Consider the following 9,136-nt stretch of genomic DNA (forward strand, 5'->3'; position numbering starts at 1 on the left):
GTAAAAGAAACTATCTCATTGCAGTGGATGTAGGAATTGTAGATGAGGAATTTGAAGAAGATGCAAATGAGGACATTGTAGTGGTTGTTCACACCACATGACCGGTGACCAGAGTATGTTTCTTAATTTGAAGGAATTTGATGGAGGTGTTGTGAGATTTGGGATTGAATCAACCTACATGGTAAAAGGAAAGGGAACCATCTCTCTTAATAGTAATAGCAGTGCAGATGATGTCTAGTAGTTGAAGGACTAAAACATAATCTTTTGAGTGTTGCTCAACTTAATGATAGAGGTTATCCACTAGAATTCAAGAATGGGATGTGAAAAATCTATGGAAGTAAAGGTGAATTGATCGCAATTGGCAAAGAGACAAAAGGTAACTTGTTTAACCTAAATTCTAAAGTCAATAGCTACTTAATTGAAAAAGTAGATGATAGGTCGCTTTGGCATCAGAGGTTTTTTCATATAAACTTTGATAACATTGTAAGAGTCAATAAGTCCAAATCGGTAAGCGTTTTGCCACAAGTGGATAAACCGGTTAATGCTTTGTGCAAGGAATGTCAGTTAGGACATATGACATCCTCAAATTTCAACAACAAATATTTGTCAGCCAAACATTTGCTAGATTTGGTTCATACCAACCTCTGTGAACCAATAAGGACTAGAAGTATTCAAGGTGATTGGTATTTTATGATCTTTATTGATGATTGGTCAAGAATGATGTGGGTCACATTCTTGAGGGACAAAACAAAATCCTTTAGCAAGTTTAAGGCATTTAGAGCCTTAGTTGAACAAGTAAGTGGAAGAAAGCTTAAGTGCTACATAACTTATCAAGGTGGTTAATTTACTTCAGAAGAATTAACTAGATACTGTGAAGACAATGGAATTAAGAGACAACCTTCTACACATAGGACACCATAGCATAATGGTATTGTAGAGAGGAAAAATTGGTCGGTAGTTGAAGTTGCAAGGACTATGCTAATTCAAGGAGGTGTAGCTAAGACATTCTTGAGAGAAGCTATCAGCATAGCTATTTACATAATGAACCAGATACTGGTTAAAAGAGGTAAGGATGAAACTCCTTATGAATACTGGTATTGTAGATCACCTAATGTTAGCTACTTTAAGATTTTTGGCAGCAGATGTTTTATCAAAAGAGGTGATTATGTTGGTAAGTTTGACGCTAAGAGTGATGAAGGCATATTTCTTGATTAATCCACCAAGAGAAAAGCCTACAAATGTTACAACAACTAGACACAGAAGATCATTGAAAGTGCTAATGTCTGAGTGGATGAGTTTCCTAAAGATTCAAGAGAAATTAGTAAGGGGAAGGAGGAAGATGAATCTTAAATTCTAGTTTTGGAGCCAGAACCGGTAAAGCTTGAAGTTGGTGAAATGAATACTTCAGCACCAGTACAACCAGAATAGGTAGATTTTGTAGAAGAAGAAAAATGTGAAGACCATAATCATGTTATTCCAAGGTATATTAGACTCAATCATAATCATGATTAGATTATTGGAGATAAATATGTTGGTGTGTTAACTAGATGAAGAATAAGAGAGAATTCTTGTATGATCTCCATTATTGAGCCTAGAACAACAAAAGAAGCTTCTGGAGATGCTCACTAGATCAAGGGGATGGAAGAATAACTTGACTAGATTGGGAAGAAAAATACATGGACACTAGTACCCAGACCAGAGAACAAGAATGTAATAGGTACTAAATCAGTTTTTAGAAATAAATTGAATGAAGATGGAGTAGTGGTCAGAAATAAAGCTAGACTGGTATGCAAAGGTTATGCACAAGAAGAAGGTGAAGACTATGGTGAGACATTTTCACCAGTTACAAGATTGAAAGGTGTTATGACTCTACATGCATTTGCATCATATGGAGGATTCAAGTTAGATTAGATGGATGTGAAGTCAACATTTTTAAATGGAATATTGGAAGAGGAAATCTACATTGAACAACCAAATAGTTATGCATTAACTAAAGCAAAGGATATATTGTGCAAATCACACAAGGTAATATATGGTTTGAAACAAGCACCTAGGGCATGGTATGAAAGACTACATTCTCACTTGGTGAAGATAGGTTTTCAGAGAACCAGTAAAGACAATAATATATATCTCAAGACTGAAGGAGATAGATACTAGGTAGTGAGATATTTGTGGATGATCTTATTTTTGGAGGCAATGATGACATGTGTGATGAATTTTCTAATGAGATGAAAAGTGAATTTGAGATGTGTCTGGTAGAAGAGATACACTTCTTTATAGGTTTGCAAATTCAACGGATTAAGGAAGGTATTTTTATCACACAGTCCAAGTATGTGATAGAAGGATTGAAGACTTTTGGAATGGGAGACTATAAACTAGTTGGAACCCTTATGGTTATAGGTTGTAAATTGTCTAAGGAATATGATTCTACATCAGTTGATGAAAAGGAGTATAGGTCTATGATAGGGAAACTACATTATGTTGTTCACAGTAGATCGGATATTGCTCATGCAGTTGGATTAGTTCCCAGATTTCAAAAAAGTCCTAAGGAGACACACATGGTAGTAACTAAAACAATATTTAGATATTTGAAAGGTTCAATTGATTATGGACTATGGTATCCAAATGTTGGAGACTTTGATCCAAAAGTCTATACAGATGCAGACTAGGTAAGTAATGTTGATGACAGGAAGACTACAATCGGAGAAGCTTTTTTTCTTGGAAGCAGACTTGTGTCTTGGAGCAGCAAGAAATAGAGTTGTATTTCCCAATCAACCATATAAGCTAAATATGTTGCATCATACATGATCTATACACAAGCAATCTGGATGAAACACATTTTGGAAGGTTTTAAGTTGAAAATCTCAGAACCAGTAAAGATTTTTTGTGATAACACCAATGCAATAAACATTTCAAACAACTCGGTGTTACATGCTAGAACCAAACATATTGAAACAAAGTATCATTTTATGACAGAGAAAGTGCAGAGTAAAGATGTGTCACTGGAGCATGTTTCTTCTAAACAACAACTTGCAGATATCTTTACTAAACCTCTACCTAAGGTGACATTTGGGTATCTTAGAGGTAAGCTAGGGGTTGTACCCCTACATGAAGTTCAGTGAGCACACGTGGAAGACATCGGTCCTGAACCATGTTGGAAATCTTGAAGAAGGATTGGTGTTGAGTGGACATACTCCACAAGGGGAGCAACTAGTTACAAAATAGTGAAGTATGACACTGTATGTTTTACTTTCACTTCAGCATTGTTGTCAACGGGGGAGATGAATTGTATGATTGATGGGGAGAAAAAGAATATGATTTATAGCCAGTTACTAGTTGAAGACATAGAGATATAGTTGAAGGAGAGTACATGAGAAATGTAAACCGGGATTCCTATACTTTTGTATGTGCTTTACCCTCAATCATCACAATCATGTGATATTGATATTTATATTACCATCAATGCCAAAGGGAGATTGTTGGCATTGCATGAATATTGCATTGATGAATTATAGTGTTGTCATTGATGTCAATAGAAACCGGTAATGAAGATGTATTATAACTATTAGTGATGTAAACCAACCGGTTGAGAAGTAGTGTTAGAAACTAGTATTAGTATTGAAGTAGAGAGATCAACTGGTAACCCTAACCTGTTGATAAGAAGAACCCTAATTGATGGATCTTGGAGAATCGATTGAATTGATCTATGATCAAATGATAAGTGAAGATGATTTATAAGTTTAAAAGTCATTTTGGTGCATAGAGATAACTATTTTATCTTGGGAATGACAAAATGCATAGCATGAAGTGAATACCCTATGATGAGTTACAGGATCTAATGTGTGATGATCTGGCAGTAGTCAAAGTTGTCTTGAACAATATGCAGCTGATTGCTATGTAATCCAATTGTCATATTTTAATCAATATATTTGTTAAATCTATGAGATCTTAGGTTTTTTGTTGTGTTACCGACCTATTGTATTTATTTTTAAGGTCGATGAGTTGCTTGTAAATTATGCTAGAAAATTTGGCTTAGTGTGAGTTGTTGTTGCTGAACCAGAAGGAGTATCTCTAGAATGTTGTGAAGGAAGATAGGAGTATAAAAAAATCTGATTAAGAAGAGCAGTGCTTTTACCAAATCAGCAAGACCCTCATGTTCTCTAACCATTACAATAGTAAAATCCCCTAACTGGGTAAGCTTTAATAGGCTTGGTGTTGTCTAAATCCTCTAACCAGGTGATCCATTAGCTTGGATTTGAAATCCTCTATTGAGGTTTCTCCTAACAGGGTATTGTAGTCAATCACTTAACCAAGTGGTCCTTAACTAGACCTATTCCTAACAGGACATTTTTGTAAAGGTTCTAACAAGGCTTGGCTCCTAACAAGGTAAACTTTAGAAGATTTTAGAATACTTGTGGGTATTCATCCCCACCGTTGTTTTTCCCATTTGGGTTTCCACGTGAAAAATTATTTTGTCAAGTGATGGATGATTTTGTGTGTGTTTTTGATATGGTTAATACGTTTAACTAGTAAAACCACTAAGACATGTTTAGAGATCGAAAGTGATCTAAAATGAGCTATTACTAATGTTAGTAAAGTGGTTTGATGTTTTGGTTAAAAGGTATCTGAGTTTTAGATTTGTTACACTTTTATATTGATATTTTAGTCAACTGGTAAGCTTGACAGTGCAGTTGAAGTTTAGGTATAGTATCTAAATTAGTTAGCCTATCAAGTTGTTTATGAGTTGGGATTAAGTTTGGTGAAGTTTAGTATATTTTCTATCTACTGATTCACCCCCCCTCTCAGTAGTTGATCGAATCATTATTGATTCATCATATCATCAATTGGTATCAGATGTGTCCAGGTCCTCTTGTGTTTAATCCTAATAGCTTGAGGAAAAGATCTAGGAGAACATGATGAAAAAAGAAGGTCTGAAGTTCAATAGGAAAAACTATAAAATCTGGAGTGATAGGATGAATATCTATATCAAGAGTCTAGGAAGCTAGTACTAGGAACATGTCAATAAATATAACTTGCCTAGTGGGATTTTACCGGATGATGAAAAGAAGGAACAACAAGAGAATAATCAAGCATTGGAGGCTATCATTAGTTCCTTGTTCGATTCAGAGTATGTTGATGTCCATGGATTGGAGATTACTTATGAAGTGTGGAAGAAACCTGAGGAAATCTATAGTGGTGATGAGCATGTTAAGATTGCCAAGGAAGAGAGCTTGAGAGGTAAATTGTATGATATGCGGATGACTGAAGGTGGAAATATTCAATAGTATAGATAGAGGATCAAAGAGATAGTTGGTGGACTCAAGAGTGTTGGAGGTACAATGGAGGATACCACAATGGTTAGCAAGGTGTTGATAACCCTTCTACTGGTTTATGCTATCTGTGTTGCAACCATTCAGGAACTCAAGTCTACTGATAAATCAAAGGCAACTCTTGATTCCATGATTGAAAAATTGACTGCTTTTGAATTAAATGGTTATGATGGAAGTGTTCAGAGATTGAAATCTACATTTAGAGCCTCAGTTTCAAACCCACCAGTAAGAAAAAGTAGAGAAGTGAGGCACAGTCATGAGTCTAGATCCAACAAAGAGGTTGATAATGAAGACAACCTGATTGAGCTTGAAGCACTGTTGGTCAAGTGGTTACCTAGAGCTACTGGTAAGTATCGAGGTAAATTACCAAATTGAAGTATTTTGCATGTAACCGGATTGGGCATATTGCGGCTAACTGTCCTAATGGAGACAATGAGGAGAAAAATGACAAGTTTAGGAAGTATAAAGACAAAGGTAAAAGAAACTGTCTCATTGTAGTGGATGGAGGAATTACAGATGAGGAATCTGAAGAAGATGCAAATGAGCACATTTCCTTTATTTCTTTTAAAGAAGACACTTCAGATCATAAGGCATTAGTCTCTCGCATGGATAGTTCTGATGATTGGATTATAGATAATGATTGTTCACACCACATGAGCGGTGACCGGAGTAAGTTTCTTACTTTGAAGGAATTTGATGGAGGTGTTGTTATATTTGGAAATGACTCACCCTGCATGGTAAAAGGAAAGGGAACCATCTCTCTTAACAGTAAGATTAGTGCAAATGATTTTTATTGGGTTGAAGGATTGAAACACAATCTTTTGAGTGTTTCTCAACTCAATGATATAGGTTATCCTCTGGAATTCAAGAATGGGATGTGCAAAATCTATGGAATTAAAGGTGAACTGATCGCAACCAACTAATAGAAAAAAGGTAACTTGTTTCACCTAAATTCTAAAGTTAATAGCTGCTTAATTGCAAAAGTAGATGATAGTTGGCTTTGGCATTGGAGATTTTGTCATAAAAACTTTGATAACATTGTAAGAGTTAGTAAGTCTAAATTAGTAAGAGGTTTGCCATAGGTGGACAAACCGGTTAATATTTTGTGCAAGGAATGTTAGTTAGGAAAGATGGCATCCTCAACTTTCAAAGATAAATCTTTCTCAACCATACATTTGCTAGATTTGGTTCATACTGACCTTTGTGGACCAATAAGGATTAGGAGTATTCAAGGTGATCAGTATTTTATGATCTCTACTGATGATTGGTCAAGAATGATGTGGATCACATTCTTGAAGGACAAAATAGAAGCCTTTAGCAAGTTTAAGAAATTTAGAGCCTTAGTTGAAAAAGAAAGTGGAAGAAAGATTAAGTGCTTAAGAACATATCAAGGTGGTGAATTTCCTTCAAAGGAATTCACTATACTGTGAAGACAATGGAATTAAGAGGCAACCTTCTGCACCTATGACACCATAGGAGAATGGTATTGCAGAGAGAAACAATCAGTCAATAGTTGAAGCTGCAAGGACTATGCTAATTCAAGGAGGTGTAGCTAAGACATTCTCGAGAGAAGTTGTTAGCACAATTGTTTACACAATGAACCGGCTACTGGTTAAAAGAGGTAAGTATGAAACTCCTTATGAATACTGGTATGGAAGATCACCTAATGTTAGTTACTTTAAGATTTTTGGTAGAAGATGTTTTTTCAAAAGAGGTGATTACGTTGGTAAGTTTGATGCTAAGAGTGATGAAGGCATATTTCTTTGTTACCCCACCAAGAGAAAAGCTTACAAATATTACAACAACTGAACAAAGAATATCATTGAAAGTACTACTATCCCACTAGATGAGTTTCTTAAAGAATCATGAGAAATCAATAAGGAGAAGGAGGAAGATGAACCCTAAATTTTGGTTTCTGAACTAGAACCGGTGAAGCTAGAAGTTGGTGAAATGAATACTACAGTACCAGTTCAACCAGAATAGGTAGATTCTACAAAAGAAGAAGAACCTAAAGACCATGATCATCTTATTCCAAGGTATGTTAGAATCAATCATAGTCCTAATTAGATTATTGGAGATAAAGTTGTTGGTGTGTTAACCAGAAGAAGAATAAGAGAATTATTGTATGATCTCCACTATTAAGCCTAGAATAGTGAAGGAATCTTTTGGAGATGATCACTGGATCGAGGCGATAGAAGAAGAACTTGACCAGATTGAGAAGAACAAATCATGGACACTAGTACCTAGACCAGAGAACACGAATGTAATAGGTACTTTTTGGGTATTCAGAAATAAACTGAATGAAGATGAAGTAGTGGTCAGAAATAAAATCAAACTGGTATGCAAAGGTTATGCACAAGAAGAAGGTGAAGACTATGGTGAGACATTTGCACTAGTTGCAAGATTGGAAGGTGTTAGGACTTTACTTGCATTTGCAGCATATAAAGGATTCAAGGTATATGAGATGGATGTGAAGTCAACATTTCTAAATGAAATATTGGAAGAGGAAGTCTACATTGAACATGCAGATGGTTATGTTGTGACTGAAGCAAAGGATATGGTGTGCAAGCTACACAAGGAACTATATGGTTTGAAACAAGCACCTAGGATATGGTATGAAAGACTACATTCTCACTTGGTGAAGATAGGTTTCCAAAGAACTAGTGAAGACATCAATATGTATCTCAAAACTGAAGGAGATAAGATACTGGTTAGTGAGGTATTTTTTCAAGGCAATGATGACAAATGTCATGAATTTCCTAATGAGATGAAAACTAAATTTGACATGTCTCTGGTAGTAGAGATAAAATTATTTATAGGTTTGAAAATTTAACAGATGAAGGAAGGTATTTTTATCATACAGTCCAAGTATGTGAAACAAGTATTGAAGACTTTTGGAATGGGAGACTGTAAACCAGCTAGAACCAATATGCTAATAGGCTGTAAATTATCTAGGAAAGATGATTCTACATCAGTTGATCAAAAAGAATACAAGTCTATGATAGGGAAACTACATTATGTTGTTCACAGCAGACCAGATATTGCTCATGTAAATGGATTAGTTGCCACATTTTAGAAAAGTCCTAAGGAGACACACATGGTAGTAACTAAAACAATATTTAGATATTTGAAAGGTACAACTGATTATGGATTATGGTATCCATATGCTGGAGACTTTGATCTAAAATTCTATACAAATATAGACTAGGTAGGCAATGTTGATGACATGAAGAGTACAACCAGAGGAGCTTTTTTTCTTGGAGGATGACTTGTGTCTTGGAGCAGAAAGAAACAAAGTTGTATCTCCCAATCAGCCACAAAAAGCTGATAATGTTGTAGCATACATGAACTGTACACAAGCAATCTGGATGAAACATATTTTGGAAGGTTTCAAGTTGAAAATATTAGAATTGGGAAAGATTTTTTTTGATAACACCAATGCAATAAACATTTCAAAGAACCCAGTGTTGCATGCTAGAACCAAGGATATTGAGCTAAAGTATCATTTTTTGAGAGAGAAAGTGCAGAGTAAAGATGTGTCACTAAAGCATGTTTCTTCTAAACAACAGCTTGCAGATATCTTTACTAAACCTCTACCTAAGGCGACATTTGAGTATCTTAGAGGTAAGATAGGGGTTGTACCCCTACATGGAGTTCATTGAGCAGATGTGGAAGACATTAGTCCTGAAGCCTATTGGAAATATTGAAGAAGGATTGGTGTTGAGTGCAGCTACTCCACAAGGGGAGCAACTAGTTGTAGAACAAGGAAGTATGACAATGTATGTTTTATTTTCACTTTGGCATTG

Source organism: Cryptomeria japonica, chromosome 4, assembly GCF_030272615.1.
Source record: "Cryptomeria japonica chromosome 4, Sugi_1.0, whole genome shotgun sequence".
NCBI lineage: Eukaryota > Viridiplantae > Streptophyta > Pinopsida > Cupressales > Cupressaceae > Cryptomeria > Cryptomeria japonica.